Raw genomic sequence first — 22,402 nt, 5'->3', positions numbered from 1 at the left:
TCTTTCAGGAGACTTTACCCAAGGATAATTGCCTGTTGTACCAATATTATACCTACTGTTGTTCTATACACTGTGTGTCATGTATTGTGGTGGTAGCTATAAGGGGAAGAAAAATCTTTTAAATGTTTAAAAGATGCCATAGCTGCTCCCCCAATTCTACGCTGTGTGTATGTGTTCATATTTGTAGAATCAGAGAAAACACTACTGATTTTCTGGTTTTTGTCCTTTCTTGTTATTGCATAACAGTTTATTCATGATAATAGTATCAGTAACACATCGATACTATTACTATATACTTATAGTGCATATATACGTGCCTGTCAATGAATGCATGTGTATGTGTAAACTCTCAAATAACAAATTTGTAAAAACTTTTCCAGCCCCAGGTGTGGAGGCACATACCTTTGATCCCAGCACTCAGGAGGCAGATTTAATCTCAGAGATGAATTATATCATTAGGTTAAAAAGTTTTCTTTTCCAAATAGTCTGAGGAATAGAAGACAAGGATGGTGCAAAGGAGCATCCTGACTGCATTTGCTTTGGCAAACAGAGGGTAAATTTTTCAATGAGTTATCATCCCAACAATGAGGGGCTAGCACTCGCTTGTGCAGCACTCCCTAACCAGGAGCAACCAAGCAGATTCTTGCAAGAAATGAAATTAATTATCTCAATTTACCACATACACAATATTTTAGGCATTAAGTATACCATTAATATATACAAACACTCCATGTTGTTCAATGTTTTATTAAATTCACTTATCTTGCCCTCTCACTTTGTTATTAAATTACAGAATAAAAAGCACTTATAATATACTTTGTGTCGGATAATTTTATTTATTTTTTTACCACCTCTCAGAAATATAGTCCTCTCACACAATGTCTAGAAAAGGCTCAGATTCAAGTTCAACTAGAATGAATTGAGTACCTGCCATGTACTAGACAATGCATTCCTTCATAAGTGAAGGGATTCTTTATCTAGCCCCAGTTTTATGCCAGAGAAGGGACACTTAGACATTTCAAGTATGAAAGTGTCACAATTACAGAGCATAGAGAAGAGTCACAGCCTTGGAAATGAACAGGGAAGTTATTTTTTATATCTCAACAACTAAAAAACACAAACTGAATTTTGAAATGGCAAAGGACTTAACATTATCCAAAGAAGAAACACAGGTGGGTAAGCTCATGCAAAGACATTCAGCACCTCTAGTGCTTACTAAGTTCCTATGTCATAATTATTAGATAATTATTAGATTATATATATGTAGTGTTGGCAGGACATGAAACTCCTTGTTGGAATACCTGTGCATTGCTGGTTGGGAATGTAAAACACTGCAGGCATGCAGGCAGACACTGGGGAAAATAGTATGGCATCTTGTCCCAAAGGTAAACCTAGATTCACTTTGTGACCCCAGAAATTGTGGTACATTTACACATTGGAATACTATTCAGCAAGGAAACATGAAATAAGGAAATCATGAAATTTGCAGGCAAATGGTGGGAACTAGAAAAGATCGTCCTGAGTGAGTTATCCCAGAAGCATAAAGACACACAGGATATATACTCACTTACAGGTAGATATTAGACATAATATAGGATAATCACACTAAAATCTGTACACCTAAAGAAGCTAATCAAGGAGGAGGACCCTGGGTAAGAGGCTCAATCTTCATTTAGAAAGGTAAATGGGATATACATTGGAAGAAGTTGAAAATAAGGAACGACACAGAAGCCTACCACAGAGGGCCTCTGAAAGAGGCTACCCAGCAGGGTATTAAAGCAGATGCTGAGACTCATAGCAAAACTTTGGGCAGAGTACAGGGAATTTTATGAAGAAGGCAGAGATAGAAAGACCTGGGATGGTCTTGAGCTCCACAAGGAGAAAAATAGAAGCAAAAAATCTGGGCCTAGGGGTCTTTTCTGAGACTGATACTCCAACTAAGGACCATTCATGGAGATAACCTAGAACCCCTGCACAGGGGTAGACCATGGCTTCTCAGTCTCCAAATGGGCTCCCTAATAAGGGGAGAAGCTGCTCTCTCTGACATAAACTCAGTGCCTGGTTCTTTGATCACCTCTCCCTGAGTGGGGAACAGGCTAACCAGGCCACAGAGGAAGACTATGAATGGTAGTCTTTATGAGACCTGATAGGCTAGGGTCAGATGGGAGGGGATGAGTTCCTCCATTATCAGTGGACTGGGGAAGGGACATGGGAGGAGATGAGGGAAGGAGGTAGGGTGAGATTGGGAGGGAGCGAGGGTGGAGCTACAGCTGGGATACAAAGTGAATAAATTGTAATAAATAAAAATTATATTAAAAACAACAATTAAAGGCTATAATTGGAGCAGATACTTACTTGCCTTTGTTTATTGCAAAACTGTTCATAGCAGCCATGCAAGGGAAACAGAGTGTGGTCTAAACTATGAAGATTCACATAGGATAGAAACATCCTGGATCAGCCTTTAGAGGGAGGAGCATACGCAGACAGGGTCTTCTGTAGCCCAAGTTACCAAGAATTAACCTCCTAAATCCCGTGATGCTACTTTATCTGGCTTATGTGATGCTGGGGATTAAACCAAGGGTTCTGTGAATTCTAGGCAAGCACTATATCAGCTGAGCCACATCCTACCTTGTTTCAGTCTTAAGATGGGAAGAAGCTGAGCCATTCTACAAGAGGAATGTGTATCACCCTGAAGACAGCACAGCAAGAGAAATAAGGCACACCAAAAGGAGACATGCTTCACATGCATGAGGCACTTAAGAGTGCTCTAACTCAGAGGGGTGAGGAGTAGACCAGTATGTGCTGGAGCTAGAAAGGCCTGGGATGAGGACTCAGTGCTTCAGTGGCTACAGGGCCTCAGTGAGGCGGATGAAGCAGATGCTGAAATAGATGGTGGTGACATGTGCAGAACTTTAGAGCTGTCTCCATGTTATTGTGCTATACAATTAAAATAGTTAAAATGGGGTCATCACCAATAGTATTTATAAAAAATCCAGATTTAAAGGATCATAATATGAAGCCATGAGGCCATATCTCAAGTTTACACGTTCCCTCAAAGCTAACCTAGACAAGTGTGACTTTGAATCATTTAGTTGTCTATTTAAATGACAGCTTAAGCGGCATGCATAAATACCAGTGATGTGCTGAATAAAGATTTTGACTGCACCAACTGCTAACTGGCCCTCTGGGAGGGAATTAGTGCTGTCTCCACCACCACAGTCATAACCATGTAATGGGCTCACGCTCCCCAGGGCCTCCTTCTGCTGCTCTCTCTTCCTGAGAGGTAGAGCTGTTTTATTACAGAGACCACTTCACATTTCTCTGTCCTTTGCACCTCTGAGCTCTGAACTAATCCTTCCTCTGTACTTTGAACAATACAGACTGAGTGATCTGTGACTGTCCTATGGGAAGACCTGTGTGGGAGCAATTGCTGACCCTGGATCGGAGCTGTGGGCACCAGAGACTTTGAGAGTGAACACATCTGTCATCCACACAGGCCAGCCTTGAAGTAAAGCATCCACATTGAGAGCACCAACTAGCACAGCACAAAGCAAAATGGCCAGTGTGTTGCTCACACCAGGATGGTGCTGACTGGGGAGGCTCTCAGCATTCTCTTACTCCACTGCCTTTATTTTGGGTGGAATGGGATGATGTTTAGTGACAAAATGTAAGCAGAGTGTGCTCTATTGTAGACCACCGAGAGACACTCAAGTTTTTAGCAGAATTATTCCCTACAATAACTTCCCAAAACAAAGTTTTAACTAGGATAAACACATCTATAACTCAAATCTACCTCTCTTTTAAAATGAGTATTTTGGGAGTGTGTCAACACATAGAGTGATGTTGAAACAGAAATGATGATTTATGCCATCAGCTTCAAGAAAGAACAGAAACATGATTGTTAATGATGTGAAATGAAAGAACCATATTCCAAGTGGTATTTTTGAAAATTTGACAAAAATTTCTGGATAATGATAATAATAGACAAAATATTTTTTGCTTATATTTTTTAATTTTTTAAAAAATTTTATTAATTACACTTTATTCACTTTGTATCCCCCTGTAACTCCCTCCCATCCCTCACTTTTCCCCTCCCATTTTCTCCCTCCCTCCCCCTTCTCTACACATGCCCCTCCCCAAGCCCACTGATAGGGGAGGTCTTCCTTTCCTTTCTTCTGATCCTAGTCTATTTGGTCTCATCATGAGTGGCTGCATTGTCATCCTCTGTGGCCTGGTAAGGCTGCTCCCCGCTCAGGGGGAGGTGATCAAAGAGCAGGCCAATCACTTCATGTCAGACACAGTCCCTGTTCCCATTACTAGGGAACCCACTTGGATACTGAACTGTCATGGGCTACATCTGTGCAGGGGTTCAGGGTTATCTCCATGAATGGTCCTTGGCTATAGTATCAGTCTCAGAAAAGACCCCTGGGCCCAAATTTTTTTCTGTTTCTGTTGTTCTCCTTGTGGAGCTCCCATCCTCTCCAGGTCTTACTATTTCCCCTTTCTTTCATAAGATTCCCTGCACTCTGCCCAAAGTTTGGCTATAAGTCTTAGCATTTGGCCCTTCCAGGTCTTACTATCTCCCCTTTCTTTCATAAGATTCCCTGCACTCTGCCCAAGGTTTGGCTATAAGTCTTAGCATTTGGCCCTAACCAACAAAGTCAAAGACTTGTATGAAAAAAATTTCCAGTCTCTGAAGAAAGAATTAGAAGAAAGAATCAGAAAACGGAAAGATCGCCCATGCTCATGGCTTGGCAGGATTAACATAGTAAAAATGGCCATCTTACCAAGAGCAATCTATAGATTCAATGTAATTCCCATCAAAGAAAAATTCTCAACTTCATAAGGAATAACAAGAAAGCCAGAATTGCCCAAACAATCCTCTACAATAAAAGATCTTTTGGAGGTATCTCCATCCCTGATCTCAAGCTGTACTATAGAGCAACAGTTATAAAAACTGCATGGTACTGGCATAGAAACAGAATGGTGGATCAATGGAATCGAATAGAAGATTCTGAAACAAACCCACACAATTATGGAGAATTATCTTTGACAAAGATGCCAAAACCAGACAATGAAAAAGAGATAGCATCTTCAACAAATGGTGCTGGCCTAACTGGATGGCTACATGTAGAAAAATGCAAATAAATCCATACTTATCACTCTGCACAAAACTAAAGTCCAAGTGGATCAAAGACCTCAACATAAAATCAGACACACTAAACCTGTTAGAAGAAAGAGTGGGAAAGAGCCTTGAACTCATTGGTACAGGAGACAACTTCCTGAACAGAACACCAACAGCACAGGCTCTAAGAGCAACAATCAATAAATGGGACCTCATGAAACTGAAAAGCTTCTTTAAAGCAAAGGACACTGTTGTCAGAACAAAACGACTGCCTCCAGATTGGGAAAGGATCTTCACCAACCCTCTATCTGACAGAGGACTAATATCCAGTTATATATAAAGAACTCAAGAAGTTAAACAGCAACATAATCAAATAATCCAATTAAAAAATGAGGTACAGAGCTAAACAGAGAATTATCGATAGAAGAATATCGAATGGCACAGAAACACTTAAAGAAATACTCAACGTCATTAGTCACCAGGGAAATGCAATTCAAAATGACCCTGAGATTTCAGTTTATAACCATCAGAATGGCTAAGATCAAAAATTCAAGTGACAACACATGCTGGAGAGGTTGTGGAGAAAGGGGAACCCTCCTCCACTGCTGGTGGGAATGTAAACTTGTACAACCACCCTGGAAATAGACAAGATGATATAAAATATGATATGCATATATATTAGGTATGGATAATTAAATTTAATATAATTACATAAATCATTGATTGTCAATTAATTAATGAATTGTTAAAATAATTTTAATTAGCAGAATGACATATGAGTATGTGATTACATATAACATATAGATATAAAATAATATATAATTATAGTGACAATAATAATAGAAGGTAGAAGCAGCAGAGTTACAGAAAACAGGGTAAAAGGATCCGAGCTCTTCATTTCTGTCATTACTGTCATCAAATACCTCGCAAGAGGCAACATATGGGAGGAAGAAATCCAGGATCACAATTTAAGGGTATAGTCACAGACACCTTGTGTCTCCAAGGACCAGGAAGAAGAGAGAGGTTGGATTGCAACTGGGGTTGGGCTATTACCAATAGATCTTGCCTCTTCCTGGCTAAGGCCTCAAGCACAAAAGTTCTCACAACCTCCCAAAACAGCATCCCTAACTAAGGACCAAGTTTTGAACCTGGAAGCCTTGAAGGGTTGCGAATGGCCCAAGCAGACACTCCACAGGTCTCTCCCAGGTCTGAATTGCCACAAGCACACAGGTCTGTGTGGAAGCTGACAGTGGACGAGAATGTGAATGTTGGCAATTTGATATTAATACTTGATTTTGCTATCAACCTAAGACTCTCGAAAAATGAGTAGGAGAACTAAACAGACAACTTAGCAGAAAGTTATTAGTTTACCAAATATGTTCATGATAAGATGACCCAAGTCCCTAGTCACTGACAAACACAAGGTAAACTGCAGTGAGATCCAGCCACAAACAGAGGAAACTGTCATTTGAAACCCAGACAAAAGCAACAATGCCAAGAGCCAATGAAGCCTGGATCAGCTACACTGATGGCAGGAATCTGACATGGAAGGGCTAACATAGAAGGGCTAACATGGAAGGGACTGGTGTGTTCCTGATTGGGAAACAATGTGACCCAGCCATGCAGTTCTTCCGTATTCACCCAAGAGCCAGAAAACACCCATTGACACCAAAGCAAATGAGAAAGGCAGCGTGATGCATAGCAGTTGGTATCCAGCCTCTACCCAAGGGCTTGTCAAAAGGTGACTGAGTAAGTACACATGGGTGTCCAAGGACTCACCAAGACTCCACTCATCCACACTGACACACAACTTGGGTGATTCCAAAAGCATGGTGTCAAATGAACCACAGCAGAGAGAGTGACAATTCAAACAGGCTTGGAATATCAAGTGTGCAGTGTCACTGATAGGACCTTGTCAGGAACTTGACATTTTCAAAAACCACAGTGTTGGCTGTCAGAAGTAAGCACGGAGGGCAGTGACTATGGAGGAGGTGTGCGGGAATTTTTCCATTTGATGGAAACAGTCTTTCTTGAGTGTGGTGGTAATAACTTCATTGGAAAAAAATGTGTTAAAATTCAGAATAGAAGAAGGGAGAATTTTGCTTTATGTTCATTGTATCTTAATAGACCAAACACTTCAACCACATGAAGAGGATACCTCTTTTATTAGATTAGGCTTTTTCTGACTTTTATTTCATGGATGGGAGTGCTGAGGTGTAGAGGAGAAAGGCTGTGTTGGGGGTGGGGAGGGGTGGCAGACATCTCTGTCTAATAACAGCTGCATGGGATGTTAGTGGCTTCCCAGCTGCATGGGACATTAGTGGCTTCCCAGCTGCGTGTGCTAGGAGAATGTGTGGTCAAGCATACTTCAAGGTCAGGCTGAGAAGACTCTTCATCATCATGTCTCTCCCGAGTCTTGGTGGATGTCTTCCATAAAGTTGGTTGGTTCTTGAAGATGTGTATTTTCTGACTGATCCTGAAACATTTAGAGTTACTTTTATGCATAAGGGTTAACTGATGTTCAGTTCATTTCTTTGATATCTTTTTTTGTGAATAGCTCTTCCTTTTTTGAGTATTAAAAATATTGCACTAGAAGGAACAATAACAACATGTTTAGTTTAATAGTGAACCTTAAAAGTTGCAAATATTATTTGGTATACATTTACAGATTCTAAACTTTGATAAATTTCACTGTATTTTTTTTTTTTTTACCTGTGTGGGATAAAGCTTTTCAACCTAGGGTGACATAGCACCTGAAAGTTATTCAATAAACATTTAATTTCTTCTCTTTCCTTCACTTCTCAAGCATATAACCCTATAGTACACATGTACACACACACACACACACACACACACACACACACACTTCACTGTTCTTGAACAGACACTGTCTTTAAGATTGTATTTCTAACCCTGTGTGGCTATGGATCTGTGGATCACTCTAGTAACTAGTGAAATCTATTTGAGGGAAAGTCATACTTTGCTAATTTAATCAATTAATAAATGGATTTTGTCTCTGTGATACTTTAACAGCCCCATGACAGCACAAGGGAGCTCTGGCTTGTGCATTTTCTGTGGAGCCTAAAGCAGAGGTGGCCTCCCTCCACCATGCATAAAGCAGAAAGAGCATTTATGAGCCCACTCGTGTGAAGCTTGAGTAGGCAGATTCATGAAATTCGCTGAGATTTGGATTAAATTTAAACCGTTCTATGCATCTCTTCTTTTGATTAAGGCTGTGTGTGCAGTGAAAAACCTCACATTTGAATAGAACTTGGGTCTTTAAGAACTTTCAATGTGCACAAATCTAAATTGAGCTCCCCACTTGATCCTCAAGTGCACAGGAGGTCAATTTACATTCAGTATTAAGTGGGGACAAAAGAGGCGGCATTCCTCTGCATCTTTTCAGAATTTTAGCTTTGGATCAAAATTTATTAATATCGGGATCAACACAGAGGCAGTTCGCTCCCCTGGCACTTATTGTGAGAGCTAAGGCCCTTAGATAGAAGACAATTGGCATCAACACAGGAGGGAAAGCCCTCGTGTGTCTGCACCTTCATGTCCCCCCAAAGAAGTGCTTGCCAGGGTGACCCTGAGTGGCCTTTCAGAGGCTTAGAAAGAAACACATCTCTTTTTATCCATAGTCTTTAGGGACACCGTTTATCACAGTACTTAGAGAAAAGCTATTCTTTTCACATGACTATGCCAGACTGGTCCTTTGCCTTTCTACACAGCTCATTTCTGCCTGCCCCTGTTTCCACTTTTTGTCTGATCCTGAGAAGATGTGTTGAGAGCATCCTGAGGCTAGGGGCTTATTTTAATAACTATAAGAGATTCTCATCTTACTATCCAGGAGTTAAGAGATAAAAGATGAGGTCATAAGTTGACAGAGGAGCAGAGTTGCATCCTTATGCTCTGGATCTTGCTGGGACAGGCTCTCCAAGTGCAGTCTTCACTGTTTTGATTTTTAAAAAAGTACATTTTTTACACATGCATGTGTGTGTGTGCATGTATGTTTTTGTATGTGTTAGCATGTAGGGTGGAAGTCAAAGGGCAACTTTCATGGATTTGTTCTCTTTATCATATGTGAATGTAGGTGATTACACTTGGGTTACCAGGCTTGGCAGCTATCACCTTTATCTTTGATGAAGTTTTTATTTTTGTATTTTTTATTAATGAATCTGTGTGAATGTTTGTGTGTGGGTATTTGCATGTGAATATAGGTGTCTATAGACACCAGAAGAAGATGCCAAAAATCCTGGAGCTGGATTTACAGACAGTTGTGAACCACCTGGCATGAGTGCTGAGAATTCAGGGCAGAATGCCGTAACCACTGAGTCACCTTTTCAGGCTGCTGCTCTGACTTTCACGTTGATGCAAGAGCTCTAGCACACTGGCTATAGGTGCAACTGGTCCAGAAAATAGAATAAATTCTGGTTTGATAGTTAAGTGGATTCTGACAATGGAGTGGAAATTATGCTATAAAAAGTTGGCAAAATATTGCAGTTGTTGACTGTTTCCCATACCCATGTTTACCTATTCTATAACAATACTCCACCTTACTGGTTCAGGCCTCAACTGCTTCTCTTCAATTTCCAAATACAAGGCCTCACTTCTCCTCTGACCCCGTTCTACCTGCCTGCAGGAGAGAAGACAGTGAATGTCTACGCAGCTTTCGTCAATAGATCCAGATGAGACCACAGAAATAGAGGAGTTATGAAAACCAGGGGTGCAAGATGGCAAACAAAGCAAAATACCCCCAAAACCCATGTCATCAAAACACAGCTTTAAAAGAAGTGTCCCAAAGACAATGTTGAAACCTTGTCTTTGCGAATGAGCAACTGGAGAGTGGCAGCACACTGGCCCTTTATAGTTCCTTTTGTTTGTAAATAACTTTCAGACTCATTACCTGCAACATAATACTCAGCATTAAAACATTTACCCTGTGCCAAATAAATGGATTCAAAGTGCCCTGTAAAAGCATAGTTTCATCTGCAGAGTGTGTGATAAGGCTGGCACAGTGGATCAGTTTGTCAGGAATGGAGTTGGTTGTGGTGAGAAATGATGTCTGCCCATCTCCCTTTCTGTAATGATCTACACCTCCAAGGGACATTGAAGTGGAATGTCATTGGCTCAGCCTATACACATTGATGAGTAGTTGTTAGATACAACAGCTGTTACCCACTCTTCAACTGTGTAGCTGGGTGGCCATGCCTGGTCAGAGACAACACATCACATTTTTGGCTGTGGGTTAGATGGAATGCCACCCAAAGAACACTGGGATTCAGGCTCAGTTTGGTCAACACTAGGATTCTGCGGACTCTCTGTTGCAACACGACTGCATTGTTCATGGATTCTCCCCAGGAAATACAACAATCCAAGAGTTAAAGGCATTTGTGAAAAATTACAGAAGCAGACAACTCTGGTAGGTGATACACTGGATAGGGGTCACTGCCCAAGACTTGAATTCCATACAGTTCTTCAGATGCTTGTGTGAATTTGACTGTTACTTGAGCTTGTCCACTGTCGTAGTTGTTTATACTGCTAGCACAGATTACACAGGCTGAATAATTTACCTCTCCTCACCATCATCTGAGTGACTCTTCCTTGACTTCCATGCTTTACTGGACTGAAGGCTGCTGAATCCACACACCAAAAGATTTCATTCACCATTTAGTTTGCTTCTACCAGGTATTGTGGTCACAATGGTGTAAGTGTAACTAATGCAAAAAATTGGTACCAAAAGAAGGGTCATTATGATGACTTAGTCAAACTGTTATTTCGAAGGGTTTGGAGCTGCTTTGTGGAAAAATTTTGGGAAAAAATGGAGAAGCATGCTAAAGGGACCATGAGATGCTGTAATCCTAGTTCAATGCATCATTCCAATGACAGTGTAGAAGATCAGAATACCAGTTCAAATGCACACTGTTAAGATTGCAATCATTTCCTTGCTCATTTTTTCTTTTCTGTTTCCTATTTCTTCCTTTTGCTTCTACAATCTTATATCTGAATATCTATGGTAGTAAGTAAAGCAGAGACAATGTGGTAACTGAGCATTTCATGGTTCCTGTAGCACTTGATTCCAGGACCCTTCTAGAGTCTTTAAAGAAGCCATGTACATTACAGCTGAGACTGGCTGTGCTCTGAAGACATAAACCAGCTTCTTATGGTAGTGTTCTGGGTCTGACCCCAAGATTCTCCCTTTCTCTCTGTCTCTCTCTGTCTCTCTTCTTCTCTCCCACTCTACCTACCTATTTCTTGTCTCATATACCGAGGGCTGTCCCTCTCCTTGGCTCTCTTCATATTCTCCTCTGTTCTTCCCCTGTACCCTGCTTCTCTCTGTTTCCTTGCTCTTGCTGCTGCCATTCCTGTGGTTTCACAAGGCTTTAGTTTAGTGCCTTGTTGATTGGGCTGCAAAACACTCAGCTCAGCACTCTGGTTATTCAGTCATCTCTAGGATTTAATTTCATGATGTATTTATTCTTGTCTTCACCTTTTCAATGAAATAGTTCTCATCTACCCTCTATATAACCTATCACTGCCCTATCACTACAGGGGTGGGGGACTTCCCTATGCCCTAGACAAAATGATGGCCAGCTGACAGACCATCATTCAGACACCTGCTATCAGACTTTCTAATTGGCAGAGCCTAGGACTGAACAGCTGGTGTAATGGGGGACAGTGGTGTCCTTTTGAGTGTCTTTCACTAGGCCCACACACCTTTTCTGTTATGGCCTGAGGTACTCTTGGACAAGCTATAGAACATAGATTCCATGTAGGGGTGGCAAACTTCTGGAAACATCTGGAATGTAGTTCTTTCAAAGGTTTATGCTTCTCTGACCTCTCTGCCAGTGTCTTGAGGCCTCCTGAGGATAGAATGAGGTGCCTGGCAAAATGGAAAGTTGATGAAAAACAATTCTTTTCTTGGCATAGGGGTATGCAAGGAGGATGCTTGGCTATCAACAGTTTGTCACAGATGCGGAAGGGTCTCAAGAGGCAATTCCTGATATTGGGAGTGGTGGAGTTCTTTTCCTTGGTGGTGTAGCCATTAGTAAGTTTCTGTTATTCAAGGAAATTATTGTTCATCTATGCTTGTGTAGGCAACTCTAACTAAACACCAAAGACCACACATGAAAAGATATGCAAATTTGGAGGGAAATGCACTCAGAAAGTGTGAAGTAGGAAGAGGATAAGAAAAGCTAAGGTCAGAATATTATCAAAGTTTCAAAAGAAATAAGGCAAACAAAATAATTTTGGTTCAATACAAAATTAAAAACCAAGAAATGACACCATAACACATGCTTGACAAAGGGAAGTGGGGAGAAAAGAATACTCTGACCTTCAGTCTTTCTGTGGGCAAGGGACAGTCGGTTCATACATCTGACTATGATTATATAATGGTTGACAGCAAATGTTACCAAAACAAAAGAATGGACAAACTGGGGAAGGCAAAAATATCCATCCCCTTGGGCTTTTTATGCTTGCTAGTGATGACTTCCCTACACACCTGTTTCTCAGGCAGGCCAACCTCTACAGTAGCTATGTGTTGCGTAAGCAATAGATGTCTTACTTGTGTTCCTAATTTAGGTAAGAGTGTTGCTTTAAAATTTCACCCCATGGGAAAATAGCTCCAGGCCCCACAGAACCTTGCTGCACAAACAGGAGCCACTAGCTGACACTGTTCACTGTTTGGAGAGAGCCAGGGTTAGACCTCTGGTGGAGGTCATTGCATCACTGAGCGCTAACATCTGTGGCTCATGTGTGAACATGAAGTGGCTGGGAATGTAATTAGATTTATGGCTCTACTTTAAGTAGATTAATTTTTGCAATATTTGCTTTTAACCCACTGCATTTAATATTATTATGTAGTCTTGGAAACTGCCAAATAAAATAACTCATAGTATGCAATCCAATGTCTTGTGTCGGCTGGCTTTCTCTGCAGGGCCAACTGTTATGATTTCAGAGTGAAGTGTCCCCCATAGACTCATGTGTTTGAACACTTGGTCTCCAGCTCATGACACTGTTTGGAATGATTATGCACCTTTTGTGACTGGAGCCTGCAGGAAGAAGTGGGTCACTGGGGAAGAGCGTTGAGGTTTTATAGCCTGGCTTCATTTCCTGTTCATGCTCTGCTTCTTGACTGTGGTGTGATTGCCTAGCTGCCTCCCTCTCCGGATGCCATGCCTTCCCCTCAGGATGGACTGTGTACCATTAAGCTGAGCTAGGATTAACCATTCGTATCTTAGTTGCTTCTAGTCAGGCACAAGAAGGGAACTAGGACAATACCGAGGATTTGGTGAGGTTGAGACGTTCCCCTGAGGGGACAGGTTGAGCTTGCAATTCTTGCCTCCAATATTGACTACTCTTGGGTGTAAAGTATTAACAATGCATGCTTAGCTGACAAGCCCTGCTGAAATGGAGTATTAGGCCCAAGAGTCTGTAAAAGTATCTTTAAAGCAAAGCATAGGGAGATGACATTTCTCCTGGAAACTCTAGGGAAGATAAAAGTCATCCTCACTGGGGATGAACTTGGCAGGGCTGTCCTGAGAAAATACTACAGGCCAAACAGTTTAGCCAGTACAGCAGCACCCTCTCATTGCCTGGCGGCTACAAGTGTAAGATCAAGGCATCGCTGCCTGGTTTTCCTTAGGTGGCTCTGATGTTCAGAAGCCTTGTTTTGTCTGTGTCCTCAACAGGCCTTCCATTATGACATGGCTGTCCCCAAATCTCTCTTTGCATGGGATTGGGATCCTCTGTACACACTCAGTTTAAATTGTATCTTCAAAAGCTCTGCTCCCAAAGACAGTCACACTCAGATTGGAATAAAGACATCTGCATATACATTCTGAACAATGCCATGGAAACGAGATAGTGTCTTCTAAGCCAGCAAAAAGAGGTTCCTGGGTAATGCCAATACTGTAGTTGTAGCTAGACATAATAATGAGTCAAGTTACCACTTGATATTCCAGCATAAACTTACAGAATAGCACTGGTCTCAGGACCCAAAAGAACATAGTGTAAGAGTGAAATGTCTTTTCTCTTTCCCTAGTGCCTCCCATGAGAGAAGATGTCATTTGCTCTAACCACAATGCAAATGTATAAAACTTATAGTACTTCCTTGTGAGCCAATGACTATCTCTAGTGGAGCTTGAGTTACAGAGAATACTGGGAGGGTAAAGGGTTCATAAATGCAAAGGACTCTTACTCTTATTTTGTGGGAGATATCTCCCTCCAAATAACACTACACAAGCCAACAACTGAAACAGTAGCCATGTTGCTGATTCCACGATTCAGGAGGGTTCCTTTTAGGGGACTTCTTTGCTCTTGTCTCAGTCTCATTGTAAGTTAACTAGGACCTTTGTTTCTAGCACATGATTTATTATTGTTATTTACAATTTATTCACTTTGTATCCCAGTTGTAGTCATCTCCACCTGGTCTCACCCTCCCTCCCTCTTCTTCCCCTATGCCTCTTCCCTAGACCACTGATAGGGGAAGTCCTCCTCCCCTACTATCTGACCCTAGCTTATCAGGTCCCATCAGGACTGCCTAGATCTTCTTCCTCTGTGGGCTGACTAGGTCACCTCACCAGGTGGAAGTGATCAAGGAGCTGGCAACCGAGTCCATGTCAGAGACTGTCTCTTCTCCTCTTACTGGGAAACCCACCTGGAGACTAAGTTATCTATGGGCTATATTTGAACAAGGGTTCTAGGTCCTCTCTATGTATGATCTTTGTGTGATGCATCAGTCTTTGCAGTCCTCCCTGGGTCCTGCTTATTTTGAGCTTTGTTGGTCTCCTTGTGTGGCTTCTATACCCTCTGGGTCCTTTTATATCTCCCTTCTTCCATAAGACTCCCTGTGCTCTGTCTAAAGTTTGGCTGTGAGTCTCTGCATCTTCTTCAATCCCTTGCTGGTTGGAGTGTTTTAGAGGATATGGGCTGGAGAGATGGCTCAGCCATTAAAAGGTAGGCTCACAACCAAAAATAGCATGTGGTTTTAATCCTAGACAATTGGTGTGTTGAGGCAGGAGGGCTGAGACCAGCCCTGTCCACACAGGAAGATCAAGTTTAAAACAAATGAAATGCCATGCTCTCTGCTCAGTTTCTCCAGGGGAAGCAATAGCAGGTCAGAGAAGTGTACACACTAAGGAAGACAGTTGCCCAACTTTAAATTTGAATGTGGAGACGCTTTATTGGTCAGTCACATATGATGTCACCTAATTAAAATCTAGTAGTTTTATGATAAAACAAGATAATATTATGTGTTTTCACAGGCCCAGGGGAATGAGGGGCTGGCATCACCTAGGCTGGTCACAGCTCTGTCAGACTACTGCAATTGTTATCTGTCCCTCCAGACCCTAGGAAGAATACACAGAACTCCACTAGCCCTTCCCTAGGATGCGCATAGATGGCATTTCCCATTCTAATGAGGCTTTGGTCCATGCCTCTCTTTTGTGTATGAGTCATGGGAATGCAAGCTTCTCTTCCATGACTCTATCAACTCCTTGTGGGCAGATGCTGTAGAGGAAGGTGAATGGCAAATACCAGAAGGCTCCCTTTTGCTCTTTGATTATGGATGGACTCATCAGCAGCCAGTTATAGACACTTAGTTGTATTCCAGAATTGGTGTTGCCAGTCACTCTGTTGCCATCTTATCCTTCCACTGTTTATTCATATTCTCTCCTCCTTATTCTTAAATGCATAAAATGAAATACACACAGACACACACACACACAGCACACACACACACACACTCATGCACATATACATAAACGTATGTATCATCAAAAGAATGTTATTCAGATAGAAGAAAATAAAGTAGAAAATAGTCTGAAGATGCTTGGCAGTCTGGGATCTTCACAGCTGAAAAGAACTCTGCTCTGAGGTTCCTGAATGTGTGTGCATAACTTGATCAGCCTGGAAGAATTCGAGGATTGTGGTTAGTAATCAGCTATAGGCACTTCTGAGGGGGAATCACATTTTGAAGCTCAAAGGTTCTCTAAATAGCTCTTGGGAAATGACCCTGCATCCCATTAAACACAAAAATGCATCACAAAGGACTTAATGCCAGAGGTAAGCCACTTCAGTTTCAGTCGATTGCTGGAGCCTGTGCCTCACACTCTATTAACCTGGAAAAACCAGAGCAGACAGTCTCCACAGCAGAGGTGTGTGCGTGCATGTGTGTGTGTGTGTGTGTGTGTGTGTGTGTGTATCTGTGTGTGTTTACTTGAAGAAACTTTTCTTTACACTTAAAAACACAAAAGCACTTTCTCTTTCCCCCTTCTTTTCCTCATTATTTTGTCTTTTAAAAAAAGCTTTTATTTATCTCTCTTTTATCTCTTCTCAAGCCTGTGGCAAATGGCACTACTTCCCATTTTACAAATCTGCCCCTTGCAGCTTTATCTGCACACAGATTACGACTTTTCTATTTAAATGGCTGATGTGGAATCAAAGTCAAATGTGAAGGTCAGGGAGGCGAGGCTGGTACATTGTGGGCTGACAGAAACTGTGCTTACCTGACAGACAACACAGCAGCAGAGGTGCCCAGCCAGGCCCAAGAGCTGCTCCCAGCCAAAATAGAGAGCAATTCACACCTGCCATGTAGAACTGGAAGGATGCAGAACCTCCATCCTGTTGTCTTTAAAGCTGAGGAGATGGCTCAGTTGGTAAAATGTACAGGCGGGAAGAGTTGAATTCCATCTCTAAACAGTCTGTAATCCCAGCTTTGTGGTGGTTGAGACAGGAGGATTCTTGGGGCTTGCTGGCCAGCTGACATAGACTCATTGGTAAATGAATGAAAAAGGAAATGAAATGACTGTTCTTAAAAATGATAGAGGAGGAAATTTATTATAGGTGTGTTGGAGAGCCTAGCTAGAGACAGGAACATCTGGGAGAGTCCAGAGTGGACACGATCAAGCTGAGCAGGACATTGTGGGGGAAGAAATGACAGTGGACAGCAGAGGAGTAAGAGCAGAACCAGGTACAGCAGCCAAGAGGGCAAAGGTATGAAAAGAGCAGATAGTCAAAATGGTTAGATTATATAGAGAAGAGCTTCTCAGACCCTCTGGGCTGGACAGTTCAGGGTAGGGACAGGGTCTGCCAGCCAGGGGGACCTGTAACAGGTAGGGGCTGAGGGATGCTGGGAGAACCTGGTGGCCAATGTCCCTTCAATATGGTAAATAGGCACCTCAGCCATTTGTCCCACTTTAGAAACCTAACAGTAAGCTCCATGCCAGTGAGGCACCTGTGCAAACAGCTACGTGTACACACAAAATAAACAGATAAAGGGCTAGAAAAGTGGCTCAGAAGTTAAAGTGTATATTGCTCTTCCAGAGGGCCGGGGTTTAATTCCCAGCACACACCTTCAGCCCCAAGACATCAGATGCCTCTGATCTCTGCCTCATGTGACTCTCTCTTTCTCTCTCTCTCTCTCTCTCTCTCACACACACACACACACACACACACACGTCTTTCTCCATACACATGATTAAAAATAAACATAAAATTAAACATTTTAGATAGTTTTAAAAATATTAAAAATAACTTGTATAAATATTGACATATTATATATTTATTAGAAATCATTTATTGACAATACTATTAACAATACAATTTTCATACTTATAATTTTAAAGTTAATACATGGTAATCCTTCAGTTAATTTGAGTTTGAAACTTAACCATAACTATGTCTCCTAGAGCTGATGAATATATCTTGTTTAGAAGTCATTAAAAGTCTTTATAACTTGCATATTTCAATAGCCACTACATGTCATACGATGACCACAGAGGACAGATTAACTCCCTACAATTTGGTGCTTTGTGCTGGAGATTATTTTGCTCATTTGTCTAATTTTGAAGCCTGAGGAAAATGTGGCATATGACAAAAAGAGAATGGGTATCCTAGTTTCTTTTCTGTTTCTGTATGAAACACTGTAACCAAAAGCAACTTGGGGAGGAAAGGGCTTATTTGACCTTATACTTACAGGTCATAGTCCATTATTCAAGAAGGTTGGGGTAGGAACTGAAGCAGAAGCCATGGAGAAAGCTACTTACCATCTCACTCTCTGGCTTACTCAGCTCACTCATTATTCAGCCTAGGCCCACCAGCCTAAATGATGGTGATACCCGCAGTGGTTTGGAGTCTTCCACATCCATCATCAATTAAGACAATCTCTCACAGACATGGCCACAGGCCTATCTGTGTCTTTAGCTGAGCCTTGCTGTTCTCACTTGACCATGGGTTATGTCAAATTGGCAGTATAAACTAAGCAGGACAAAACGTTTATTTTGTGTCAGTAGGAAAGCTCACTTCAGATCTGAAAAATGTTAGATATGTCTCTGATACTGACATCTTCTTGGTAGTATGGATGGAATCCTGGGAGCTTGTTAAGCTTCTTACTGAGGGACCCTTGTAGACTGTATAAGGGTCAGATGAGGAAGGTCCTCAGGGATCCTAGGCAATATCTGCCCCTTCACAGAGGCTGGACACTGCACACAGAAGACCTTGTCTCCCAGTCCCTGTTCAAAGCTACAATGTAAACAGCAAGTTTCTACAAGTGGCAGGTAAAGCTTCTCACTGGAGACTGAAACTTGCTACTTGATTTCACTGAGGACTTCCATGAGGGTGGGTAACTGTACTAAGCACAGAATGCATAGTACCTGGATCTCATTCTTCTCCCCAAGGACATCTTTTTAGCTAACATCCTCTGCTCTCTGCCTACAAATAGCTCTTAAAGTCATTCTGTAACTAAGTATCCCTTATCTTACTTAAATGAGCATGCTATGTCTAAAGTGAGAGAAAGCACACTTTCTAGGGATATGCAGCCATTGATGCAGATTCCAGCAGCGTCCCAGAGTGAGCAGCTAGGAAGGGCTCATTATTTTTTAGTCTCTGACAGCAGAGACAGGAGAAGAGAGACTGCACAGTGATAGGCCTTGGAGTCCATGGCTTCACATCTATTTGCCCTCCAAGGGAACTCTGCATTCAAGATGGAAAGATTGTTATTCTCCTGTTTCCTGTAGAGGAGCTCCCTGGAAACCCTGCACATAGCTTTCCTGTCCAGTGTCCTGGAGAATCTCATGAGTGATGCCTAAATTGTGTCAGGGAAATGTATAGGCTGATTGGGCCACCAGTAGCTGAGGGACCTGTGACCCTCTTGGCCTAGCACTAGGCTGTCCTATAGACCCAGCTGCACTGGCTTCTGAGTTCTCCCTTTCCAGTCACCTCCTCTTTGCTTCTGTGCTGGTGCTACAAATGTTAAAACTATTTCTTTTCCATGCCACTGGGTCAGGAGCAAAGACGAAAAAGTGTTCTGTAAGTCCACCTGTTAGACTGCATGCCTGTAACGGGGAGCCCAGTTTGTTCGTGGTGGCTGTGGGTTTCAGTTAACATGAAAAGACACGTTTGAGTGTGATTTATGTAGGAGTGTCTGTGGTACTCTTTTCTTTAGAGATTACATAGCTTATGAAGCCATTACAGGGGCACTTGGGTTAACAACATGCCATTCCACAGCTGATTAGCAACAGAATTAATAGAGACAGCGAACTTTCCCTTGACATGAGGCTTTTCTGCCCCAGTGAGTACTTAAAAGGCACAATCTGCCTCTGTGAAACACTAGCATCATTGAAGGGAGGCAGTGTGTTCTCCTTGTTCCTGCACTGATGTGACCATAGTTCACCTCTACCATCAATAAAGAGCTACCATCTCTCCTCAAATAGTTCCCATGCCAGAGTGAAGCCATAAGCTGAAGGCGAGAAGAAAAGGTACAGTTTCTGTGACTGTGACTGAGGATCTCCGGTCAAGGTCACTACCAACTTTTATTTGCTTGAATGATGGAGGAGCTCTTCATAAGGTCACTAGAAACCTCAGTGCAGGCAAGGCATGCTTGCTGGTCCTTGCCAGTGGTCTTTCTGGAGACTTAGAGTCTTTGGATGCAGCTGTGTGTTTCCCATTCTTCCCTCCCACAGGGGTTAACATCACTACCCAGCACACCAGAGCACAGCAAGCAGGATGCACCTCACATGACGGCCTTGCTGCCTGCCTTCGAAGACTGCATCCTCAGCTGCTGTCAAGCTGGCCTAGTCAGGACTTGCCATGGTAAATATAAGAACCCTGATCACAACTCAGAACCAGCTGGAGAACCAAGTGAGTGGTGCCCAGTCTCACAGAGCACCAGCGTATTTCCACCTTTCCTGAGTGCACAGCTTTCCTCAGGATCATATGGACCCCTTCATCTCCTGCATGGATGTCACTAGTCTCCACCTGCCTCTGAGCCTCTGCCAGAGGAAGCAGAGAAAGACCTTGTGGCTAGCCAAACATCTTCAGGAACTTATCTGCCCTTCACCCCTAATTTCTTCGATGAGACACATGTAGTACCACAACTGGATTTCGTCATAGATGTTTGGGTCTTTTTACTTCAAAGTTTCTGACTGAGCCATCTACTCAGCCACTTAGATACACAAATGTGTTTGTTACACTGAGTCAACTTTACATACAGTTAGGGAGTCAGGCATGGCAACACGTATTATAATCCCACATATCAGGAGCCTGTGGCATGGCATTATGACTCCAAGACCAGGCTGGGGTAGAAAGTGAGACCTTATCACAAGCCCAACTCCACCACAGTAAATCATAAAGATAAGATATAAAGTTAAATGATACAAAAATTGAAATCAGAAACAGAGAACAATATATGCATTTAAAACTAGTTAAAAGAAGCTGAAGCGCAAAATATCTGGATACAAAATCAACTCAAAAAAAATCAGAAGCCCTCCTGTATACCAAAGACAAAAGGGCTGAGAAAGAAATTAGGGAAACAACACCCTTCACAATAGCCACTAATAACATAAAGTACCTTGGAGTGACTCTAACCAAGCAAGTGAAAGACCTGTATGAGAAAAACTTCAAGTCTCTGAAGAAAGAAATTGAAGAAGATATCAGAAGATGGAAAGATCTCCCCTGCTCATGGATCAGTAGGATTAACATAGTAAAAATGGCTATTCTGCCAAAAGCAATCTACAGATTCAATTCCCATCAAAATACCAACACAATTCTTCATAGATCTTGAGAGAAAAATTATCAACTTCATATGGAGAAACAAAAAACCCAGAATTACCAAAACGATCCTGTACAACAACAGATCGTCTGGAGGCATCTCCATCCCTGATCTCAAGCTGTACTACAGAACAATAGTAATAAAAATGGCATAGTATTGGCATAGAAATAGAATAGTGGATCAATGGAATGGAATAGAAGACCCAAATTAAACCCACATACCTATGGATATTTGATTTTTGACAAAGAAGCCAAAACCATTCAGTGGAAAAAAGACAGCATCTTCAACAAATGGTGGTGGTCCAACTGGATGTCTAGATGCAGAAAAATGAAAATAGATCCATATTTATCACCCTGCACAAAACTGAAGTCCAAGTGGATCAAAGATATCAACATAAAACCAGATACACTAAATCGATTAGAAGAAAAAGTGGGTAAGACATTGGAACTCATAGGCACAGGAGACAACTTCCTGAACAGAACACCAACAGCACAGGTTCTAAGAGCAACAATTGATAAATGGGACGTTATAAAGCTGAAAGGCTTCTGTAAAGCAAAGGGCATAGTCATCAAAACAAAATGACAGCCTACAGACTGGGAAAGGATCTTCACCAATCCTATATCTGACAGAAGGCTGATATCCAGAATATATAAAGAACTAAAGAACTTAAAAAGCAGCAAATCAAGCAATCCAATTAAAAAATGGGGTACAGAGCTAAACAGAGAATTCTCAGTAGAGGAATACAGAATGGCAGAGAAACAATTAAAGAAATGTTCAACATCCTTAGCCATCAGAGAGATGCAAATCGAAACGACCCTGAAATTTCACCTGACACACACCAGAATGGCTAAGATAAAAAACTCAAGTGACAACACATGCTGGAGAGGTTGTGGAGAAAGGGGAACCCTCCTCCATTGCTGGTGGGAATGCAAACTTGTACAACCATTTTGGAAATCAATCTGGCGCTTTCTCAGACAATTAGAAATAGTGCTTCTTCAAGATCCAGCTATACCACTCCTAGGCATATATCCAAAAGAGGCTCAAGTACACAACAAGGGCATTTGCTCAACCATGTTTGTAGCAGCTTTATTCGTAATAGCCAGAACCTGGAAACAACCCAGATGTCCCTCAGTTGAGGAATGGATACAAAAATGGTGGTACTTTTACACAATGGAATACTACTCAGCAATTAAAAATGAGGAAATCATGAAATTTGCAGGCAAATT

The sequence above is a fragment of the Psammomys obesus genome, unplaced genomic scaffold (genome assembly GCF_907164565.1).
Source record: "Psammomys obesus unplaced genomic scaffold, mPsaObe1.curated_primary_1811, whole genome shotgun sequence".
Lineage (NCBI taxonomy): Eukaryota > Metazoa > Chordata > Mammalia > Rodentia > Muridae > Psammomys > Psammomys obesus.
This window is presented reverse-complemented; position numbering follows the sequence as displayed.